Source organism: Canis lupus, chromosome 5 (genome assembly GCF_048164855.1).
Source record: "Canis lupus baileyi chromosome 5, mCanLup2.hap1, whole genome shotgun sequence".
Classification (NCBI taxonomy): Eukaryota; Metazoa; Chordata; class Mammalia; order Carnivora; family Canidae; genus Canis; species Canis lupus.
Window position 1 is genome coordinate 7,294,134 of NC_132842.1, and position 25,137 is coordinate 7,319,270.

At 42.5% G+C, this 25,137-nt stretch overlaps 1 protein-coding gene across 22 annotated transcripts in view; it reads right to left on the bottom strand.

Annotated features, from left to right (window-relative positions):
- Nucleotides 1–25,137, bottom strand: part of KIAA1217 (KIAA1217 ortholog) — a 433,418-nt gene that overhangs the window by 61,304 nt on the left and 346,977 nt on the right. For 2 of the 22 annotated variants that reach the window (XM_072825363.1, XM_072825358.1), the window contains exon 1: nt 19,988–20,421. The exons of 17 other annotated variants lie outside the window; for them this stretch is intronic. The gene's annotated coding sequence lies outside the window, so the exon portion shown is untranslated. Of the gene's footprint in view, nt 1–4,537; nt 4,563–5,175; nt 5,426–5,718; nt 5,849–19,987; nt 20,422–25,137 lie in introns of those variants that run through there. 3 more of the 22 variants (XM_072825360.1, XM_072825359.1, XM_072825362.1) reach the window with 3 other exon arrangements.

Consider the following 25,137-nt stretch of genomic DNA (forward strand, 5'->3'; position numbering starts at 1 on the left):
TCCTATTTTTCCAAGCAGATACAATCTAGGGACATGGCCAGAGAGGGTAAGAAGATGCACAGAGAAAGCTTGGAAGTAAGTTTCATTCATTAATTCGCCAACGCTTTCCCTGAGCCTAGGAAAAACCAGCTCCAAGAAGTTGGGAGAAAATAATGGTCCAGGAGATAAGAATGCAATTGGAGGCAAAACTCATAGTAGGGAGGACAGGGAAAAAAGAGGGGAGAGAATTTCAGGCACAGTAGAGATAGGAAATCCTCAGAAAGACCCTCTGGGGCTGCCATGTGATGGGGAGCCTGATGGAGTAGTCCATCAGAAGCTGGCTACTTCTTGCCCAGGCAGCAGTGACTTCTGGGCTGTGTCATTCCCATACAGTTCAAGAGAGTGAGGACTCCCACTGGGTCTTCCATTAGCTCTCCTTTGGAAGAAACAATGACTAAAGAATCAATGACTCAAGAATCATAGACACAGAGAACATACTGGTGGTTGACAGAGGCAGGACATTGAGGTTGACTGAAATGGATGAAGGGGGTCTAAAGTGTAAACTGCGGTTATAAAATAAATATCATGGGGATGTAATGTACAGCATGGTGACTATAATTAATAATACTGTATTGTATATCTGAAAGTTGCTAGGGGAGTAGATTTTTTTTGAATGAGTAACAAATAAAACATGTTTATTAGCAACTTAATATTTAATTTAGATGTGGAGGCTGAACAGGCTTTCTTTTTGGAATGTACATATTTTTAACTTTTATTTTAATTTAAAACATTTTTTAGTTTTATTTAAACTCAATTTGCCAACATAAAGTATAACACCCAGTGCTCATCTCATCGTCCTCCTTAATGCCCAACACCCAGTTAGTTACCCTATCCTCTCATCCACCTCCCCTTCTGCAACCTTTTGTTTCTCAGAGTTAGGAGTCTCTCATGGTTTGTCTTCCTCTCTAATTTTTCCCCACTCAGGTCCCCCACCCACCTCCTTTATGGTCCCTTTCACTATTTCTTATATTCCACACAAGAAAAAGTGTGTAACTATATATGGTAATGGATGTTAACTGGGCTTATTGTGGTGATCATGTGCAATCTGTACAAATATTAAATCAGTATGTTGTACAGCTGAAACTAATATAATGTTATATGTCAATTATATCTCAATAAATAAAAGAATCAAGTTAATGGGGCAAAGGGAAACTAATTTGCAATTTCACTACTGTATGTAGCAAGGGGCAGAACACAAAAATACAGATTAATTCAAAATGTGAGTATATGATACTTTTTTTTTGGATAAAACCCCAGAGGGTAATCACGAAGTCTCTGAGATTCTCCAAATGGCTACAAGAGAAAAGAGGGACAGCTTTGGGACCTCCCTAGACCACTCTTCAAGTTCTACTTGTGCTGTTACAGGAGTCCACATTCCCATCCAGACTTTTGGGAGATGTGACACCCAAGGAGGGCATGAACGGTTGGGGGGTGGGTGAGGTAGGGGCATGAGGAGAGAGGAGGAAAGTTCAAATGGACAAAAGCCAAAATGAACTATCAAGAGACCCATGGTGTGTGTGATGGGGATGAGACAAGAGAAAGCAGAGGCAACAAGAGAAGGTTGAAAATGAAACAGAGTGCAGTGTTCTGAATACATACTGATTCCTTGCTTTATACATTCATTCATTTAGTAAACAGTAACTACCAGGCACTTGCTAAGAACCAGGCATTGTTCTAGGACACAGTTCTAAATAAAGCCCCCAAGTTTCTGCCCTTGAGAAGGTGCATTCCTATGTACATCTCTTAGATAAGCGTGTAGGGGGAGAAGCTTCGGGAATCTCATGGCTTTCTTATCTTGTCTCCACAAGAATCCAGTGGTGCAGAGTCCCTAATCCGGGAGTTTTACAAATTATGATGGATTTCATAATGGAAATAACCAATAAAAAAATGCAAGCAAGATGCAAATATGGAGCAAATGAAAGGAACCATTTGAGGGCGTGTCACCTGAACACCATTGTATTAGCTCCTCAGTCCCCTGAGGAGGCCAACTGTTTCCAGGGACCCCAGACTATGCAGGCTCCTCATACACAGTTACAATTTTATCTTCACTAGTCCCACATCCTCAACACACACACTCCTACAATAGGTTAGTCTGTTCCCAGTTCTAAACCAAACTTGGGACATCCCTAGGCTGTCACCTTTGGGACTCTCTCCTCATTTCTCCATGGATCCATTTGGATCCATGGCCCTCATGGATCCAAACCGATGGTGAGGGTCAAGGTTGGGCTCTAGGTGCCCCTGCTCCATGTGACCCAGATCTGACACTCTAACCCACATGGTCCTCTATCTGCTCACTCGCTGGACCCCTCATGACTCAGGTGCTCAGGGCTTAGACCTGAGGAGGGCATTCCCAAGGTCACTGTGCCATGATACACCTGATTCCCCTTCCACAATGGCTGAGCAACCTAATGACAGAAGCTGTGCAGTAGATCTATACAGATCCTCTATAAATAACTATTCCTTCCTATCTTCTACAAGGCAAGGCTCAGTGAAAAGAAAAATGGCAACAAGGCAGGGCTTCACAGAGCATAAAATACAAGAGGGATGGGCTACGCAATCAGACCACACAATGCAAGATTTAATCCAAACGAAGGTAAAGGTAAATTCATTCAGATTCATACATGAGTATAAAGCGTAACGCAGTGGTCAAAGCAAATAAGTGCAACACATGATAGGTACTATTGTCATTATTGATATAAAATTTTTTAAAAAGGTTTCAAATGTCTAGAACCCACTTAAGATAAACAACCATCTAAACTGTAGTCTTCTTTATCTGGCTTCAGATTACATCAGGATTTGGGGGATTCTGAGCTCAATTAACATACAGTGAACTCTTCCCCCCTTTTTCTGGCAAGAGAGTAGGAAGACACACTAAGAATCAGAGTGGTACAGAACTGTCTAGAAGGATAAAGAATATTAATGAAAAGAATATGTAAATTTTTAAGAAAATTAATGAAATGTTGAGTAATTTTTTTAAAAAACAACAGAAATGCCTGCATAGATATTTTTTAAAAACACACTGTGCTTGGTGATGTGAAAATAAATGGTTAGGAGGTGTATGATATAACTAACTTTAAAAATAAAACACCAAAAAAATTTAATTGGGCTTTCTTGCTGTCATGTGTAGATGAATTTAAAAGGAAATGTAGCAATTAACAATAATTCTGATACACTCTGCACTCATAGGGGAATGTGGGTGATAGTCAAGATATTTATTGAACAGCCAGTAGCTAGTATGACATGGGTACCAATCTACCAACCAGAATGGGACTTTGGCCAACAAGGATGGATCCTAGCCCTACACAATCAGCATCATGTACCTGATGGTAATGCTACTTATCAGCCTCACCTTGTCCACTTCAAATTCATCTTGCCATCACCCAACAGGGTCACTGAAAGAATCACTGTCCACCTGAGTCACCCACAATGGAGGTGAATACAAGCATTCAGCTCTGACGGAACAGATCTCCATCAATCGGGGTGTCTTGGAAGTTGGAAGACTCTGGCAGAATTTTTACCTCACTTTGCCAAGCTATGACTGACTTTCCAGGACTGAGTTTTAAAAAGAACCCATGATAATTTCATCCTCAGCTCCACAGAGAGCCCAGAAAAAGAATGACACGATGTTTCCATGATATAGTGGGAAAATGTTTGAAACCTACAACCAGAGTGAACCTTTAAAATTTGAAAACTTCGGTTCAAACACTAAAGGGTATGTATGGGTAAAGTAAAGGCAATCACTCTTAAAATGAGGCAGAAGGGATGGGAAGATGAAAAGAGAATCTCTTTCAAGTCTTTACTGTGTTCTCTCAAGGAGACCACTTACTATTCCAATATAAAGTGGACTTTATATACTCTAGGAGCTATTCACTGTCTGATTGACAATCAGGATGATGATTAAGATTCTATGATACATAGTTTTAAAAAGTCCCAGCCTTATATGTTAGTGTTCTTTCCATCGAGATAACTTCCTGGAATCAGGCACCTACAGTCCTGTTTTGGTGTTTAACTGGTCTTTTTTTGGCCAATGAGGACAGAAATGGCATTAAATGCATAATGAGTTCTTCCTGCAGACCTAAGAGGTCTGAGTTAAGAGAAAATTATAGCAAACTTTAAAAGTAAAATAAATGAGCAAAACACGCACACCCATCCCATACCGTTGTCACCCTCTTTCATATGCCAGCTTGCCTTCTTCTCCACTAGTCTCTCTAATCTTCTTATCATCTCATCTCTCTCAAAATATCTGCATTCATTATATCACCGATACTTTAGTCCCAGGAGGTTTCACACTCCTGTCTTTATGTGAGCTTTGAAGATTTTTCATTTTACAGCAAGAAAAAGAGAACCCAAATGCAAGAATAAAGGTTCTTTTAACACCTGACCAGACTCCAACATGGATCTCTATCTGCCTACACCTTGGCCCAGACAAAGAGAATGCTCATTTATCTACACTAGATATACTGGCAACGTATGAACTAGACTATTCTCCGTCACTCACCTACTTTGTTGGTGGATCGTCTGTCCCTCCTACCATGACTGTCCAAAGCCCTGCTCCCTCTTGGTTGAGCACTTCCAGTTCTTATAAACAGTAACGTTTCTTCCGGAGCCCAGCACCACAGCCCTGGGTGAGAGGCTGCTGTCCCTGCCCACGGTACAGACCTCAGTAAGCTGTATGGCTCAGACTTCCGAGGGGCCGAAATCTGGGACAGTTTCAAATTAATTATCTGAAATTTGATTTAGGAATCCTCACACCTATCTCTATTTCATTTCTCCAAAACCCAGTAAGTTAAACCAAACATGACTTACTTAGAAGTTTCTTGAACGCAAGAGAAGAAGGGGCAAAACTCTTATAATTATTTCTGGGGATAAAAAAAACCTAGCATACACAATGTTTATTTCAAATCGTTTTGGGAAACTGTCTCATGTAATCATGTCTCTTTGCGGACTATTTAAAATACATATATTCTTTGCGGAAAGGGAGTAGTATGTACAGTTTATTATATTTCAAACCCCACCCTTCCAGTTCTAGAATTTGTAAACATACCACTCAATCGGACCACACAATGAAGTAACCGGACAAAACTGAGAAGGATTCTTATGGGACTCTCTCATCCTCAAAGAATTAAAGCCACTTACTTTTTCTTAAGGAAATCACCTGTATAACTAACGCTGTGAAGAAAACACTTTGGCTCAGCTCCCAATTACGCGCGTCCTTTGTTTGCTGGCTTCATCTAAATCCTCAGTTCCACATTTGGATACTTTAGACTGCTTTCTCTTCAGGGAAGAAACTGCAAAGGCCCCAGGTCGTAAAATGTTCCCAGCTTGAGTGTTTACCACCAGTAAAGACCATTGTGTTTTACCCAGGCTTCTGAATGAGGCTGTCACGGGCATGGATGAAAAGTAGTCCTCCCCCTGATAAGCCAATTTCTCCTCCCCTTGGAAATTAGTCACTGGGTAATCTTAGCTCAAACCAACCACAGGCTACCTCATGGGTGACTCAGGCCTTTAACAACTGCTTACACGGAAAACACACACCAACGAGCAAACTCTGGGAGGCCTAGGTAAATGGGCTAACAGGGAAGGAAAAACCACAAACTCCATTTGATTAAGGCAAACAGGATCATTCAAACAGACAACCAGCCACCACAAAGCCATCGGAAAACCCAGTGTGCTAATTACCGTATTGGACCACCGCTCAGCTTGAGTTCTGCTGCGAAAATCTAGATAGACCAGCAGCGCGCACACTCATCCCGCTGCCTGGCTTCTCAAGCCGGTGGATTGGCAAGTGAAGGAAACGTGAGCCTCCCCGCTCCCTGGTTTATACCAGAGGAAAGAGAGCATAAAGATGATGAAGGCGGCTGTCTATTAATTAACCAGCTTGGCTTTACCGAGCTGAACTTTGGGTAGCAGCCGTTCACCAGGCCCGCGCAGCACCACGCAAGCAGTAGCAGTAGCGATCCCTCCAGAAAACGTACCTGAAAGAGGAGGGAAAGGTAAGGAGGGCCAGCCAACGGTGCCCCAAGAGAGGATTCGAGAAAGGAAGCCACAGCCCTTCTGCCCCACCCTCAACCAGGCGGAGGAGGAGAGAGGCCCGGGCAGTCTCCAGAGACCCCCCCCCCTTTGGCAACTGATGTCAATGCAGCTGCTCTGCGGCAGGGGAGAGAGCGGGCAAGAGAACGTATGTGTTCCCGACAAGAAGTGGCTTGTGCGCTGCTGAGCAGAGGACAGGTATCAACGCATTACGAACAAAAGGTGAGGGAGGAAAAGCATTTCCTTAGCTCGCAGGTAGGCTCTGTGTGATCACCACCAGGCTTCCTGAGCCCCCAGGGACTCACCTGAGTGGAAGAGCCACCCAAGTGGCAATGCAGTGGCCAGGAGCTCAAGATGCTGGGCTGCAAGCCCCACTGGCCTCGTGCCACACCCGGCCACCACGCTCCGGGAAGCCTGCGCATTTTTCAAACATCTTAAGGCTTTTCGAGGCCTCATCTTGCTGACCCAAAGAATTCCATGACGTCTCCCAGGTTCAAATCCCGTTGGTGCTGCAGGGTTTCTTGAAAAACTGTTTACTGTCGTCACCACACTTTGTGGTTATTAAGGGAGGGAGACAATGGCACACAGGACAGCATCACCCTCTAAGCTGTCTCATTAGAAACAATATTCGGATGAAGTGGTTGCAAGAGATGCCACCTAAGAGGTCAGAAAAGAGTAGGAGGAATGCGAAAACCCCTGCTTCGATTTTTAATCTAATCAGTGAGAGTTTGTTATTTCTCACTGGAGTCCGGGAAGCACACACTATCAGCCCCTGACGCATCTGGCACACATCTGGCAGGTTCTGTTTGTTGGGTCAAACACACACTTTCCAGGAAGGGGGATGTCGGGGTTGGTCTCCCTTGTCTGATTGAGCCAGGCTCCCACCCCTACGACTCCCCCAAAGACCCTGTTTCATGGCATGCAGACGTCCTAAGCAGCATGGCTCTTGTACTAATTTACCTGCTGTTATACCTGCAGGACTGGTCCTGAGATTGAATGAATGTGTGCAGTCAGGGTCATTCCCTCCCCCGAAAACAGACACACTGAGCTCTCACTGCTGTTTCACTAAGGCTTATGCTTTGAGCACACTCATCACACAAGTCCATGTCAGCCACGGCAGAGACAGGTGGCTTCCTCTGACCCTGGTGCCATGCAGGTCATGGGGTGCAAGGTGAGGGAAGGTCTGGTTTGCCTCTTCCATCTCTTCCTCCCTGTCACAGAGCAATTCCCTTTCGCTTTCTACATGCTTCAGGGCATGGTCTGGAGACTCCATGCATGGCTTCATCATTAGGGAGAGCTGTAATTCCCTGTCAGGAGTTTGAAAGCTGGCCCAATGCTGCGATGAATCAGGATGAGTTATACCTCTGGTAAGAAGCACACAGGTCATCCTTGGGGGGCTAGGGGAGGTTCACTATCCTAAGGTCCTAGAATGTCAGCTGTGGAACTAGGTAGGCTAATTTCCTAAGCAATATGCTGGTGCCATACAGGACTCAGCTTCACCTGTCTGGCTCATGCCCTCCAGAGAACAGCTCATTCAGGCTAACTCACCAGGAAATCTGGCTCAGTCTGGGTGTGGCCAACCACTAAGTCCCCGCCCACTGAGTCCTTTCTGCATGACCTGCCTTCCTTGGCATGACCTGCCCTGGGATGCTGCAGCATTTGCTGATTTGTTCTTCCCATAGTGGTGTATTAAGTGTTCTACTATTGATTCTCCTTCTTCCTTTCATTAACTGGCACTATAAGCAAAGTGGAAGCAATTTATTTCTTTTGAGTTAGTATTAAAAAAGAACATGCTAGTAAATAGCATTACCTCAACAGGAAATCATTTTTATGCTCTGGTAAGGCTAACAGTCTTGTGAAATTTATTTCTATTTCCTCTCTCTCTCTCTCTCTCACACATTCATTTCTTTATTGGTTTTTTAAAAATTACATATGATAAAAGGAAATTTGAAATGTGCTTATAAGCACGAAGACGGCATTGTGAAGGGAAGCAATTATGACGTTGGAAAAAATCTCAAGTTCATCTTGCTTACACTGTTAAAATTGGAAAGACGGTCATTTGTGAGGTTTTAGCGAAACTATTAATGTTTCATTTGATCATAAATGGAATGTCTCCCAGACACGAGACAGACTGTTGCCAAAATTACTTAATTCTCAGGAAAGAGATGGTCCAGTCACTGGTTAGCTGATGGCTATATTTAAGATGAGCGTAATTCCCACAAATATTTTGACAGGGGCAACTCTGCTGAGCCCCTGGCTGACTTAACACTGTGCCCAATGGTGATTAAAGATCCCAGTCTGGAACACACTAAAGTAATGCTAAATAAATCATTTAACTCCCAAGCCACAGTCAGTAACTGTGTGGAGCTGTAGGACAGATAAAAGAAAAATGTGCTTCGCTCACCGGTACTCAATCTTGTTCTGGGATACTCCTGTCTCATCCAGGCCAAGGACAACCTCCTTTTGTACCTAAAATAGTTACAGTTTGTAAAATGGTATCTTCTTTCTACCACTTGTAACAGATAGTGCAAATAACTCCTCGGGTCTCATCTCCATGTCCCTACGCATCCACTCGGTGCCTGTATGGACACTATTCTTTCATACAGGACTCCCATTCTGGAGCTTCTAGATTTGTTGCTAGTGGTAAGTCATTTCTGTCACCCAAATAGAATTTTTCGGTGTCTTCGACTTTATTTTTCCTTTTATGATTGTTCTCTAAACTCCTATTTAGCTTGTCAACATGCACTCTGCAATGTATGATACTTAGGCTTTGTTTATTGACAACAGTCCTTATTCTATAAAGGATTGTAAAAGAAATATATATATTTTTAAGATTTTATTTATTTATTCATGAGAGACACACAGAAAGAGGCAGAGACAAGGGCAGAGGGAGAAGCAGGCTTCCCTGCAGGGAGCCCGATGTGGGACTCGATCCGAGGACCCGGGGATAATGTCCTGAGCCAAAGGCAGATGCTCAATCACTGAGCCACCCAGGTGCCCATTCATAGGGCTTTCATGATTTTATTTCACGGGCCTCAGAACCCAAGGGAAATGCATGGATCAGGGGTTCCTATTCCCATTTGATTGATTAGGAAATGGAAGTGTAAGGATTAGTTAAGCACTTTGCCCAGAGGAGCCTGGCTGGCTCAGTCAGTGGAACATGGGAATCTTGATCTCGGGGTCATGAGTTCGAGCCCCATGATGGGTATAGAGATGACTTAAAAATAAGATCTTAAAAGAAAAGAAGAAAGAAAGAAACTTTGCCCAAAGACAAAGCAGAGAAGCTGCAAGAATGCCCATCTTCAGCCTTGCTACTGTGTTCACTGCTTCTTCCTAAAGTGTGAAATCCAGTGTCCCCCAAAACACGGTGTACTGCTCTGAGAGGAGTCCTGCCCCCCAAGGCCTTCCCTGCAGGGACTACTGAGGCTTTCTCTGCTTAACCTCTGACCTTCAGCGTGCAGTGTGTGGTGAACTGAGAAGTTCCTCACCTGTTTCACTCTCTGATCCAGATTTTCACAGCAAAGGAAAAGAACAGTAGCCATCTCAGCTGGGCTTAGGAATGAACTATCCAGACACTCCCTTGATTACTATTATTATTGCCTCAAAATAAGTTATGTGTAGGGGCACCTGGGTGGCTCAGTCAGTTCAGCATCCAACTCTTAATTTTAGCGCAGATCACAATCTTGGGGATCCATCCCTGAGTCGTCGAGATCTCTACTCAGCAGAGAGTCTACTTCTCTCTCTCTCCCTCTGCCTCTCCTCATGTGCGCTCTCTCTAATAAATAAATCTTTAAAAAGTGATACATATTCTGTATCACTAATAATCACTATACAGATATCACTACACCACTAGTTATAGATGTGTAAACATGTATATACACACATGCACACTCGTATATGTATACACACACATATATTAGTCATAGATGCCAGATTACTTATGGGACAAAATGTCTAGGCCTCATTTTTTTTAAGATTTTATGTATTTATTCATGAGAGACACAGAGAGAGGCAGAGACACAGGCAAGGGGAGAAGCAGGCTTACCGGAGGGAGCCTGATGTAGGACTTGATCACAGGACCCTGGGACCATGCTCTGAGCCAAAGGCAGATGCTCAACCAGTGAGCCACGAAGGCATCCCTGTAGGCCTCATTTGATTAACATTCTTTATCACTATGACTCCCATCCCAGTACTGAGTGCCATTCCTTGGACCACACCTCTCAGAGATGCATAAGTCACTGAATGAGGCTCTGTAATTCTATCACTGTACCTTATGCTCCTCTAACCTTTCATCAGGGAAACTGAGTCGATTATAAGTGAAAAAAGTTGATACAACGCTGCTACATAGCTACAGTATGGTCACATGACAACAGTGTAAGGATTTAAAAAAAAATATTTCAGTTTGACAATATAACACATTCTTACCATATATCAACTTACACAGCACGGTGAGGACAACCTATGCAGGATTTTATGCTCTACAGCCACAGCTTAACGATAGATATTTTTCAGTGGAGAAAACGGTGGTAAACAAATCGATGAGTGGTAGATGCCAAGCTGGAAAACAAATGGTCTTTCATTCCTGGTCTGTCACTGTTGTGTCACATCCCAGGACTCCCGTGGCAGTGTCCGAGCAGTCCTAGTGTCCTAGCACCGAATGTTCCCTGATAGGTGTTACCTCTTCAGGTCCACTCCATGTCCCTCAGCACTTCTCCTTCTTTCCTCATAGCTTTTCTGGAGTCAACCCTGTGGACCCCGGTTACAATCATGGCCCTTCTCACGGCATCACCCCCCTGTCTGTTTTCATATCAATCAAAGGAGGACATGTGTTGGCTTTATTACAAAACAGAACAAACACACAACATAAGATGAGTTATGTCAGCAGAACTAGTTTTAAAAGGGGATTTTATAGGTAGCTTCTGATGAAAAGTTTTTTAGTTGTGCTGTTATTTTGACCTTCAGCTGAACGATATTAGCTAATGTGTCAAAAGGAGCAAGGATCATGTGAGGCTGAAGAGCCCCAGAGGATTACGCTGAAGGACAATAATTCACAAATCCACCAAGTTCAATCTTTCCTCAAAATAAACGTGAAAAAACAGCAATGCAGATCTGGATGGAAAGAGCCCTTGTGCCAGTTCTTCGTGGGTTCAGAAGAGCCAATTGCTCTCCTCTCAGCAGCAACTCTCAAACCAAAAGAAGTTCTATGGGAATCCCAGGTGGATTGAGTGTGAGCTGAGAAACTTCTTTTGTGTAAGACTGAAAATGATGTCCTGTTTTGTACAGTTATATAGGCTCATCCATTTGCCCAGTTCTCATTAGTTATCAAAGAATCTAAAAGGTTTCAGGTTTATAAATGAAATGAATATACTTTGAAAAAAATGCATCTGTGGGGCACCTGGGTGGCTCAGTGGTTGAACACTTGCCTTTGGCTCAGGGCATGATCCCAGGGTTCTGGGATCAAGTCCCACATCGGGCTCCCTGCATGGAGCCTGCTTCTCCCTCTGCCTATGTCTCTGCCTCTCTCTGTGTCTCTCATCAATCAATAAATGAAATCGTAAAGAAAAAAAAATGCATCTGCTTTCAGGGAATCTGTGGCAAAGAACACAAGAGCATCTGCCAGTGTGGACCAAGTCAGTGGCCCCAAATGCCCCCCATTCGGGGTGTCTTCTGGTAGTCAATGGAGCATGTTGGAACTTGCACTCTGATTCAGGTGTGTAACACCAGGTTCACAATATATATAAACAAGAATTCTGATCTAGACTATCTCTAAACTATCGCATTCTGTATGTCCATGAAATGGTAACTGAATAGCCACTAGGTATACAAAGCCCATGGTTAAGGCTGATGAGGGAAAGAGGATCTTTAAGACATACCTCTTACCTTTGCAGAGCTTACATTCTAGTAGGGATACCGAGGCATGTATATGAATATTCAAAATAAGACGAAGCAAGAATAACTGTGGCAAGTATTAAATGAGTGCAATACACAAATCTCTCAGAATCTATACAAAAGTAGGATTCTTCTGGCTGGGAGAGTTGAGGAACACTTCTCTGAAGAGGTGAGATTTAAATGAATCCATAAATTATGAGCAGAATTCCAGGAGATAAGAAAAAGGCTGCTTTCTTAGGTATTCCAAGCAGGAAGTACGGGCTAATTAGAGACAAGAGGTGGGGAAGGCCAACTGCCCTGGAAGAATAGGTAAGTAGAGCTCTGACCCAAACAGCAAGCGGTTCTCCAATGTCAACATACATTGTGATCATGCCGAGTGCTCAATAAAACACAGGTTAATGGGTTCCACAACCAGAGTTTCCAATACAGCAGGTCAGGAGTTGGGTCTGAGTATTTGCATTGCTAACAGATCCCCAGGTGATGCTGAGCTGTTGGTCCAGGGAACTTCTTGAAGACCCACTGCTCTAGGGAGTAGAAGGGAAGTGGTAAGCTCACATCGAAATCTCCATTCCACTATGGGTTTGGTTAAATCCTAGTTCAGAAAGCTGACCTTATTAAACTTTGGGTAGCAGAGATAATGATCTATAATTTCTCTATAAATATTTTCATCTAAATCTGCCAGGAGAAGATGGAAAGGTAACAAGGGAACGGATATTTTTGGAGACCTCCTATTTACCAAGTGCTTTCCAAAATCACCTCATTTAATTCCCAGTGGATTCCCATCAGATAAACATCATGATCCCAATCTTACAGATGAGGAACTGGGGCCACACGGCTTCAAGTGTCCTACCCAAAGGCAAATACCAGGGCCAGGATCTGTGAAGTGCCAGAAAAATCTCATACTACAGTGGTAAAAAATCAGTGTGGAGACTTGACCTTCTCTGAACACTCATCAAAGGAAGGCGGTGGTTCAGGGATCACAGAGATCAGTATTCTTTCCATCCCAAATCAGGGTCAGAAATACCTGAACAAAGTCTTCTGTATTGAATGTTAGAGACACAGGAGAGCAGCCACAGACACCAGACCATACTCCAGTTATCTACAAATGGGGGGGGGGGGGAACCACCTTCCAAATGATGACTCCAGGACACCCATGAGCCCCACCAGAGTGCTCCATTTCAAAGGAATACCTTGGTGTTTTCAGTTCAAATATCAGATCAGTCAGCCAGCAAGCCAGTGGACATGGCTGCGAAATCTGAGATGGTCAGCAAAACCACCACTTCTCCTTATTTGGATAAATAACAGCCTCAAAGACAAGCAGTTTGGGAGTCGTGCATACCCCGAGGCTGGGCTTGGCAAGCGTCTCCACCCACGCCCTGCCCGGCCTTGCCCTGCTCGACAGCTGGGGGAGGTTAGCCAGTCACCGCTTCCCTACTCGGTTCCAAGGCTGCCAGAAGCTTCTTCCTCAGAGATGAGATCTGCTTCCCTGTGTCCCAAGGACTGCCGGACTTTGAGCATTCCTACACTCCGAGGGGAGCCCTGGGTTCCTGAATCTGGGTAGCTCGCGAGTAACAAACATGATGGGCTACAGGCTCAGTGACCCAATGTAAGGAAGTCACGGTCCATGTGACAGAGTGCCGACATCGGGCAAGGGGGCAGACATATTCTAGTTGTACCTCAACCCCACCCCAAAACACTGCCCCTGAAAGGAAAGAATGCTCTGCCACATGGATGGCAAGACAGGTGAAGAAAATGCTCTGCCATCTGTGGAGCCTTTCCAAGTTCATGACCAGCAGCCAGAGCTTTCAACTCACTTCAAGGAGAAAGAGGATCCAGGATGACCCCAAAGTACCTCAGCTTCCCCCACTACCCAACCCAATCTTTTTCTCCTTCTCCTTCTTTCTTCTTTCTTCTTCTTCTTCTTCTTCTTCTTCTTCTTCTTCTTCTTCTTCTTCTTCTTCTTCTTCTTCTTCTTCTTTTTTTTTGTATTATCCTTTCTCTTACTTGTCTTCCCTTCTCTGAAAAGCAACATTAGGGTAAACTGCCTCCCAGAGAAGATAAGAAGACATGGGTGAATAAACAGACAGAGGGAGTTTCGCACAATTTGCACAGTGAGACACTGGCTTCATTCTCATGACCCTCATCCTCAACTTCTCCTTCAACAGACTGCAGTCCACAAATTAGTTTCCCCTCAAAATTTTTTTCAAAGGTTGAATGGTCCTCTTCCATCAGCACTCCTCCCCACCATGATGACCAAGGAAGGGTGGGTTGTGGCAGAAGGAGCTCTGGTTTATGAATGAAAAGACTGCCCTCCGAGGATCTTGTCTGTGGTCTCACCGCCATGACTGTAGCTCTGCCACAGAACTTTTCTGAGCCTCTGGTTCTGATACCATGTTGCTTCAGGAATACCTTCTGTGCTTACCCTCCTAGTTCTGTGAACATCAAGTGAGCTGAATTATTCTGGTATAACTTTGCATGCAGAGAAACATGATCAGCATGGGTTCTCATTAAAGTCTCCCACAAGCATTCCTGGGCTCACTCAAATGAAAGTAAAATGAACAGAATGGGTAATAGTCACTTTGATATATTCATAGGAGCGTGATGAGAAAGACACACTCTCCTTTTGAGATACAAGAGCTCACCGGAAGAAAGAATGGATGTAGATTCTGAAAGTAGGTGCTCCATGCTGTATTCTTTCCCAAAGACATATCCTTGAGAAGAAAGTCCCAGTTATATGCTGTGGACTCACATTCAAGGAAGTGCTTTTCCTCCTTCCCATTCCCAAATTAATTGGGGATTCTAAAGCCAGATTAGGCTAATAAAGATTTCCAATGCACTTTATGCTGACATGACAAGTATATTCAAATCTTAGTTATTTCTAAAAATTATGGGATGGGCGATTACTCGCATCTCTGCTTTAGGTCCTTCTCCTTCCTTTCGCAGCTTGCTACCTGGGAGTACCTCTCTTTAAGAATGAAATGTGCCTGTGGCCAGAATAAAAGTCTTGATTGTTGAGGCAAGGCTGAACCAATTTGTTAAACACAAGTTTTTGGATGCTCTTAGAATTTCAATTATATTGTCCATTCTGGTCTCATCTCATATTTAGATTAGAAATAGTAAAATCTGTGTACTTTAGGATAGTCCTTGATAGAAAAATATTTCTCTTGCTATATTGCTCAAAAAATAGTTTTTGGCTCTCTTTTTGTACAGTGAAGTGTGAGGATTTATTTATTTATTTTTTGCAAAGTGCCATTTAATGTAGACGTAGAAATGCTGTTACTGAACTCATATGTCAAGATAGCCTTATGCATATGTTTGCTGTATCTGCATTTAAAATACAAAAAAAAAAGGTTTTGGTAGTTTTTATAATATTAAGATGCACTATATATAGAAGTACATATCTCTGGATAAAAATTATCTGTCAAAATTAAACATATCAAAATACCCCATTTGACTCATTTTTATGTTCTGGTCACAAAGTGATACTGAATAGAAACTTATTAGCATTTCACTAAATTTCTTCAGATCATTGTTACGAATAATAAAAATACAGAAACATTTTAAAACAACATATTTCAGTCTTAAAATGGTCAGATTAACATAATTATAGCCTTAGGTTGCCAACAGTGGCACATTTCTCATTTTCATGAGAATGTAGAGGTTCTCCTAGATCGCAAGCTAATAGGCTCCTCGGTCTAAATATATACAATAAAATCTAAAGCAAATTTCTGAAGCATTAAGATCGGAACCCTGGAGATATCTAGTAAGTAATTTGCGCTGCAGTAGAGCAGTTTTTTGTTTTGCAGTTACACAGCTGCTAGGAAATATATTTTTAGATTTGCTTTAAAGGCAAGCAAAAATGGTATCCACTTTGTGGATATGCATCCAGAATGTTCCCTCAGTTCCTACTGCAAGGAGTCCACCTTGCACAGGATGTTCTATCCGTTGCCTTCCTTCTTGTAAGTCAGTGCAAGGAACAGTCATAGACGTTCCTCCTCGATTAATCTATCAGACTGACCATGATACCCAATACTCTGGAGGCTTGCTTTATGAAAAACATGCGCTGAAGTTTAAACAGGTCCCTGCTATTTCCGAATTACCTCATCATCAACATCGTTACGATTTCTTATCATTGTTTGGGTTTTTGTTTGGCAGCTCTTCCTGTGATATCCAGGGCAAATGAAAACATACAGGTTCAAAGAGTTAAATCAGAACAAGGAAAAGCATGAACTCTGATTTCACAGGAAAAGAAAAAAAATGTAAAGAAAGAAATCAAGTACATGTGTTGATCAACCAACTAAATGAAACATATTTTCTGTATTTCAGAAATATGGAGTGAGTTAGTGCTGCCTGAACAATGAGAAAGCATCCTCTAGCTTAAATGCACACTGGGTATTCACACCTTTTATCTGGAGAGGCCTCAAATAAATAGATGTGCACAAAACTGATTTAATGAACAACTCTTCTTTTGTGCCAAATAACAAAGTGCTGGAGTCCTTGAGAACCCTTAAACAACTATTAGTTTTGATTCTGACGTCGAAACAGTTCATTTTTTTTCAAGGATACAATCTTTAATGACATTCTGCTCTATCCTCACAAGCCCCTGTGTCATCCTTTGTCTTAAAGCCTTGGTCTTTACACTTCACTCGCTAACAAGATACTGTCACCATTTTGGCCATTTCCTTGCACCAACAGTGCTCTATTACCCATTAATGGTTTTCTTTAAGTCAATTTCAAGTTGACTTTTTTTTTTTTTCTTTACTTAGTTGTGATAAAGTAATAATGTTCATTAACTCTCTGGTTCTTTGTCCTCTCTAATACTCATGAAGACATAATTATTAAAATGTAAAAACCTGTTTTTCTACGTGCCACTGAAAATCACTGGTTCCTAGTAAAAACCAACTTTGAAAGTCTTCTGGGCAGTAATACATTAATGTTTTAAACAGAGTCATGGCAGGAGCCATATTCCTTAGCAAAGAGGCTGACTTTTCAAAATAATATTATAATACAATACAAGCCTTTTAAGCCAATATGTATTGTTTTATTCAAAGCATCTCATAATTTGAAGCAGCTGCTGTTTTTCAGTTGACTTGATGGCTTATTCTCCCTCAATAAAAATATTGGATCATCTAAATCTGGTTAGTTCAAAATCCATTTATTTTTGGTCTAGGACCATGCATTTCCAATTAATGAGCTCTGGTCCCACTATAGACATGTGCTGCCATGGAGAGGACGTGAAGCCTGGTTATATTCATCTCCAACAATGGCTGCCTACAAGAAGCCAGACAGACAACATTTTCCTAAATCAATCCAGTGGGACCCAAAGAGGCCAGAACAAAAGCACGGAAGTGCTGGCAATAGGCAAAAGGCTGGTCTGAGGGACAGGTGGCTTGGGGCTCCAGCCCTATATTTGTCCCTTCCTTATTGTGTGATCTGGTTACCCCAAGCCATTCTAACCATGCTAGGCCTCCCGAGTCCCACTGACAGGTGAATGGGTTATAAAAGATGATGGGTAGGACCTTCTTTCCACCTCTGAAATCCCACGATTCCAAATAAGGCAGGCTTTCTGTTTCTTGAGGTTGCACCAACTACCAGGTATCCCCTCAGTCACAAATCTACAGTCGCAGGCATAGTATTGCTCCTGCAAATTACACGCAAGCAAAGGGATCACTGGTCTGATGGGAAGAAAAGCAGGGCTGAGAGGAAACACCCTACCACCAGTTGATATGCACCTTGAACACATTCATTTTCTCTGTGAAAGGCTAATGTGTGCTCCCCTGCCATACACACAAATTTAAATAAAAGTAACACATGCTCACCTGAGAAATTTTAGAAATAGTGTAATGAAAAGAACAGTCATCTGGAAGCCCTCTTACAGGGCAAGACCATGGAGGTCCCTCGCATCCATGGAGGGAGCCTGCGTGGATGTGGTAGGAAACCATTTCCTATAGTCTGGGTTACCCCGATGGGGACCCACAGGAAAAACAGAAAAGCCAACCCCCAGGAAGAAAGCAGCATGTAGGTGCTGGGGTTACAACCTGAAAAACAGCAGGACATATGCTCCCAGTCAAAGGTAATTTCCACTAACATCTGTATTTACAAGAGCCAAGAAAAGGGATGTGGTTTAGATATCAAAGGGTAGAGAGTGCGGTGTAAACATCTCCCCAACTCCCCAACCTTGGCACAGGACTCTTGAGAATGACCTTGGTCCCTGCTAAAGGAAGGTCCTGTCCCAATCAACTTTCACTCCTGGATTTTATGCAGAAGTGGGGTTGGCAGCTAGCTGTCTCGGTCCCGAAGCCCAAGAGCAGGGCTGTGATGAGCAGCAGCATCTCCCGTTGACACTGTCGGCAATAATTACTCTGCATCACAAATCACTGGGATATTTTTGTGGGTGAGTGGACGCCTCAGTCTCCAGGAGCGGGTGAGGAGAGTCACAGTCCTGGTCCTGAGCTGGCTCCACTGGCTGCGCAGATTCTAGAACCTTCTGCCTTCAACGTTATTCACTGTTCTCGTCCTCCCCCGCAGTGGCTCTGCTGTGAAAGCCTGACAGGCTGTAGCCTGACATGTGGGCAGTTCTCCATTCAAAGACACCTTCTCACTTCTAGATCAAGCTCACGAATAAGCTCCCTGCTCTGGGTATATGAAAACAGTTTTCGAGTGACACAGCCCATGATGCAAGGAAGGAAGGAGCAAAGAGGAAAGGGTAGTTTGCCCAAAACCCTCCCCACACTAACTACTGGTTAGTGTTTTCGTTTCACGCCGAGGGAATCATAACCAAGTCTCTGAAAAGACTATTGGGCTGATATTAGGTTTTGGATGCTACATATCTGAACCAACCAACTAACCAACCAACCGAAAACCCTCCCAAAGTGTACAAAATAATTTCTCCTGAGTCAAAAAAAGCATTGCTTATTTGTAATCATTACTTTCAAGTTAAGTTGTCTGTGTCTGACTCCAGACTTGGAGCTCTTAGCTACTGGCAAGAGAGTCCGCCTGGGTTTGAACTCCAACTTTGCTATTACGAGTGTGTGATCTTGTTATTTAATTTTTCTGACCTCAGTTTTCCAATCTAAAAATGGGTCTAGTTGTACCTATGAAGTCGAGTTTTTCTGATGACTAAATGAAATACTATGTATTATTTGGACCACACTAGATAACATCTTTTCATGCACATTAACTCATCTCCAGAGTATGATAAAGATATCCACAGGAATATGGATAAGCAGATCCATGCACACATGAACCTTTAAAGGGAAACACTGCTCTACCAAATTCCTTTTTAAAAAAATGCAAAGTATTGTGACCTAACTAGTGCACAAATAAGAGAAAATCGTCACCTCAAGTACATATGATTTCTGCAATCATCAAGCCTGACATAATAGGATTTATCTGTTATATAAAACTAGAAGTTTTACATGTTACTTATAAAGCTTACAGTGGTATTTCTTTAAAAAAAAAAAAGTCAAAACGGAGATACAAGGGCTATTTTTAATTTAAAATTTAAAGTTTTTTCCCAAGGAAAAAAACAACAAATAATTTTCCCTAGGATGTTGAAGGACACATACTCCAGTCCCCCTCCCACTGCTATCACATCTTCAAATTTTCTACAGTTGTCTCAGAAACTAAATGCAAGTCAACATCTTCATGAAAACACTGAAAATGGTCACAAAACACATACATCAGTGAGATCTTACTGGCAGATAATGTTGACACCTTAAATCCTTTTTAAATTATATGGTCAAGAAAATAAATTATATGGTTAAACAGAAACTAGATCATAAGATTTATAGATGGAAGACAGTCAAATGTAATTTAAAAAAAATTTTTTTAAACAGACTATCGCCAATAACAAAGAAGTTTCTTCCTAAGCAGTGTGTAAGAAGTGAAAATTAAAAGCCTGGAATTTTAATTCCTCATTGAATTGAACTGAAATACAGGAAGACCTGACCCAGTTGAAGGTAAACATCCCACCGCATGACAAAAATATTCCGCAAATTGTATTTTGTTATAAAGGTACAATTCTTACCTTACATCTTCCGTGACCCTTTCTCTTCTAGAAGAAACTTTCTAGACTTGCAGAGACCTTCAAACCACCCATCTCTCGAACGCTTCCAGCACTGCCTGTCTTTATGGTGACTAAATGCAAGGCTTGGGGCTTTTTTTACAGAAGGAAGCTTTTAGTCAAAATATGTGGTTTAAAGGAGCAGTATCCACCCTTGTTAAAACCATTTCACGGACATTCAGAGGTTTTGTTTCTACTCTATGAAAGTTAAATCTGAGTAGGAAGGCATTTTTCCTGTCCCGGAAATCAGCATAACTGAAACCAATGCTGAGCTAACGAGAAATGTTTCTTCCATGTGTTCTGTCTGGCAGAAACTGCAAGCCATATCAAGGAAACACGTGATATTTATAAATACAATATGGCTCATGTTGTCATAACCTCTCAATGACAAAAAAAAAAAAAAGTGCAAGGAAAAGCAAGCAGCCACACAGCAGGAAAGATGAGATTTGTATCACTTGGAAGCTGCATATCAGATGTGCATATATTACCCTTCCTTGCTTCTTAGAAAATAAAATAAAATCTAACTGGAAGCAGCTAGGGAGGAAGAAAATATCCACCGTGTTCGGACAGCCACTGTATTAAAAATTGTTTGCCTCACTAATCATTTCAATAAGAGTGATTCCTTGCCAATTGTAACATAAACATCTTTTTGCCTGTCAGAAAAGCATGGTACAGAGGGGGCAATGATTAGATGCATTGCCCAAGTGGGTTCCACTGTGTCAACTCAAGCAAATAGTAGAACAGAGGCAAGGAATTCACAGAGCCTGGAACTGACGTGGAAACCTCCAGATGTCTGCATCACGACTGGTTATTGACTCGTTGATTATTGACTTCGGACCTTCTGCGGGATTAGAAGATTTGTGAGGGCAGTTACCACACTCGTTCGCCAGCATCACCCATCATGGCTGGGTGAGTGAACCAGTGAACCCTGGAGCTGGGTTAACTGCCCTAAAATCACCAGTCCTGCTTCGTTGAGTTTGGAGGTATTGGAAATACTACACTCATTCTGCAAGTAAGATGTGCCCTACTGAGTTATAAATACAGCACGACAAGATCTGTCTTATTTAATTTGGTACCTAGAGGCTAGCTTACTTTCTACCGCAGGTGAACTCAACTTCTGAAAATAAACTTTTAAAAAGCAGCTAACGTGTACCTTTCTGACAATCACTTGTTTCAATCTCACAAATCTGTGATTCTCATCTTAAAGTTTACGGTTGCTAACTGCTGTAAAATTATACTGAGAGGATGGGGAATTTGTTAGGACAGGCAGATATTCCTATTTCTCCTTTTCGTCAGAAACTATCACTGAGATCAGCTCGGGAATGTGTGGCCAACTCAGATTTATATTTACTGATCATCATTGTACTGGTCTCAGCAAATGGGGCGTTCACTGAAAGTTTGCAATAGGAAAAGTGCTGAAGGGACACCTCTTCTGCATCTAGACAGTTAATGAGAATTTCCTCATTGCTGGAGGGAAACATAGAGAGCACAAAGATAAGCTGGTTAGGAATTGTCACCCCCAAAAAGGCTTAGGATTTAGAAGGGACCTAAGGTGTGTCGGTGGCAGGCAGGAGATGATGAGTGGGCCAAGGGATGGAGGTGGGCAGGTGAGGTTCTGTGGAGGCTCAGAAAGGCATGGAAAAGGGAGGAGGTAGGGAAGTCCTGATGAAGATGGTGGCTTTTGAGTGAGGTCTACACACATGAGTGTCACATGGACACTGATGGTAAAGGCAGTAGTGTGGGACCTACTGCCCACCAGAGTGAGCAAGATCAGTTCTGGGCTTGGCCTGCTTGGCTCCCAATCCAGTTCTACCATGGAAGAGCTGTGTGGCTTTTTTTTTTTTTTTCCGCTGATTTTCAGCTTCCACATCTGAAAACAGGGGGTGACAAGAATTCCCCTCACACTGGGATGTTGGAAAATCAAATGAGAATGAATACAAGGGCCATGCTCAGCACAGTACCTGGCCCAGAGTCGGCATATCATGAATGCTGGTCATTAAAACCACTGTTGCTGACAGTGGGTCGAGAAAGAGGACCTTGAATGCTTGAAAGAGGGTTAGTTAGGAGTGCTTCTGGGAACTTCCATTTCTATGAGATTCTCTTCTCTTCCATTTCTATAGGATTACTTCATCCCTTCCCAAACCTCAAAACCTTCCTCTCAACCAGAACACTGCCTCATGGGAAAAAGAGTTCTCTGGCATGGCCACTTCAGACACATATACTAAATGACATATACTTCTTCTTTTATTTTTGGGGGGTGGGTATGGGATATCTGGCTAAAAGAGAACAAAATGGAGTAAAGTTAAATATAAAAAGATGCCATGAAATAGACACATAACGGAGTTAAGAAGTGAAACGAACAGGTGTGTCTGAGTGGCTCAGCATGGTTGAGCCACCCATGAGTTGAGTTGGTGAAGCATCTGCTTTTGGTTCAGGCCATGATCCCAGGGTCCTAGGATCGAGCCTCACATCGGGCTCCCTGCTCAGCGGGGAGTGTGCTTCTCCCTCTGTCCCTCCCCCTACTCATGCATGCTCTCTCTCTCTCAAATAAATAAATACGATCTATTTTAAAAGTTCTAAAACAGAAGAAGTGAAACAAATATTAAGAAAGGATATTTTATGTGTTCTAAAATCTCATTAGGAAAGCATTTCAAAACTTGAAAAATTTTGATAAATTATCAAGGAAGGAAGGCTATAGCTGAATACAGAGAGTCGGAAAGAACTGGGTTCAAATCCAGTGTCTGACATTTACCAGCTGTGTGGGCCTGGGAAAGACTCATTTGGCCTCAGTTGCATCATCGGGAAAAATGGAGTCAGTATATCTACTTTGCAGAGTTACTGGCTAATCAGTATACAAAGTAGTTAACACACTGCCTGCTGTGTAGATACAAAAAGGTCTATTATCTTACATCCAGAAGAACAATGGTATAGAATGAATACTACTTGTACCCTGCCTGGCTCCACAAAGAAATTAATAGAATTCACATAAATTATTACAGTTTTGCCTCTAAAAAGTCAAAAAGTGGAGCATACGACAAAAAAGATGAAAGTAGGAAAATTATAAAGAGAGGCCAGGAACAAAGCCAACACACAAAACACACGCGGCAAATGCCTGTACGCTTGTTGTGGGCGGGCCACACATTTAATTCTAAGCCTTAGAGTAGCAACACAAAGAGGGAAAATGATCACTTTCAAGATCCAAAGTGTCCATATGACAAAAATAAACCAGGAGAAGCACAACTATTTCTGGTGATGAGAACAGAGAGATATTTTTACAGTGGGTTCTCGTTAATGACAGAAAATGAATAATACAGCAATTGCAGCACTACCGTGATAGTACTCAATGCATTCTGTGTTTACACTCACCATGGGTAAGGCATCGCGGCTGACTTTGTGAGGGATACAGAGGCGAACACAGCAAACACAAGATGGTTTGCACTTTTGGAATTTAGTCTTGTGGAGGAGATGCACACGCACCTAAATGGTTATAACACCAGGACAACGTGCAATATGCCCCAGGAAAGGAAAGATAAATTGTGTCAAAGCATTAGGGAGAGCCTCATCAGGTAGGTGGCCTTTTATTTGGCCTCGAGAAACAAGTTTTTATGTTTTAACATCTCAAAATGGAAATTGTCGACCATTCAGAAACAATAGAGAAAATAATCTAGTGAACTCCTGTCATCCACCTGAGACATTTTTCAGCAGTTTACCAACTTTGTTTCACTTCTCTCTGCTGTTTTGGTTTTCTCTGCTGGGGTATTTTGAAGCAAATCCCATTCATCATATCATTTTGCCTGTAAATACTTAGTATGTCTCATTTTAAAAAGCATAACCACCAAGCCATTATTATACCCCACAGAATTACCAGTTGTCCCTAACATCACCTGATTCCTAACACATGTTCAAATTTCCCAAAGAGTTTCAAACATATCTTTTACAGTTGGTTGCTCTATTCAGCATCCCAACATGGTGCATTCATGGCATTCGGTTGTTATGGTATAGACGTGACCTGGGAAACATACAGTGTCCCCGCCCACTTTTTTTTTTTTTTTCAGGCCAGTGGTTTATTGAAGGGATTAGGCAGTTGTCCTGTAGTATACTGGATGGAAGGAATTTTGAATGGTGAATCTGTGGGGCGGGAGAGGGCACTTCAGATACCCGGAGTAAGAACTGTGAGGAGGTTCTGCTTGGGTATCTGGATGCAGGTGATACTGACCATCAGCCCTGTGTGGTGGGCTTGGGGGGATGGCTGGAAAAGTGGTTGTTGGACTGGGGTAAGGAGAACTGGGAGCATGGCTAAAGGCTGTTGCATGACTGATTGCTAGAAAAATACTGAACGCTGGAACTAGAGCATCAGAGCAGTGTTGCTAAGAGCCGGAGATCTGGAGCCCACCTACCTGGGTTCATATCTCAGCTCTGCCTCTGTCTAGCTGTGCGGTCTTGGGCAAATTTCTTAACATACCAAAACAACTGTTTTCTGAGCTGTTAATAGAAGGGCTTACACCAATACCTGCCTCAAAATGTTGTCTTGGGGATTAAATGAGATCACCTCGAAGAGTGCTCAGTAAATGCTCAAAAAAGTTGGCTGTTATGAGAGCAGGGGTGGCAATGGTAGAAGGGGCATCGGTAAGAGGCCTTGCTGAATGGCCTGGACCAGTTTTGGTAACTGAGGGATGTGTTGAGAAACAGAAGTTAAGCAATTTAAGAATCACTGATAACTCAACTTTTTAAATCTCTTCTTCCCCGCCCCTCAAAATGCACATACACCCCCCCATCAATGTCACTCTACACTGCATAAAAATAGAAAAAACAAGCAGGAAAAGGACTTAGGAGAAAAAAAAATTAGGATTTTTTTTCTTCAATGGGAAACAATGGACACATTGGAAATATATCCATATGGAGAGAGCCACTTGGAAGTTGAAGATTGGGCTCTTGGAGTCTAGAGAAATGGCAGAGCTAGGGTTATAATTTCAAGTGTCATCCATGCTGACATAATGGTTAAGTCAGCAGTAAGATTAAAACCACAAGTCTGGGGGCACCTCGGTGGCTCAGTGGTTGAGCCTGCCTTCGGCTCAGGGCATGATCCCAGGGTCCTCGGATCGAGTCCCTCATCG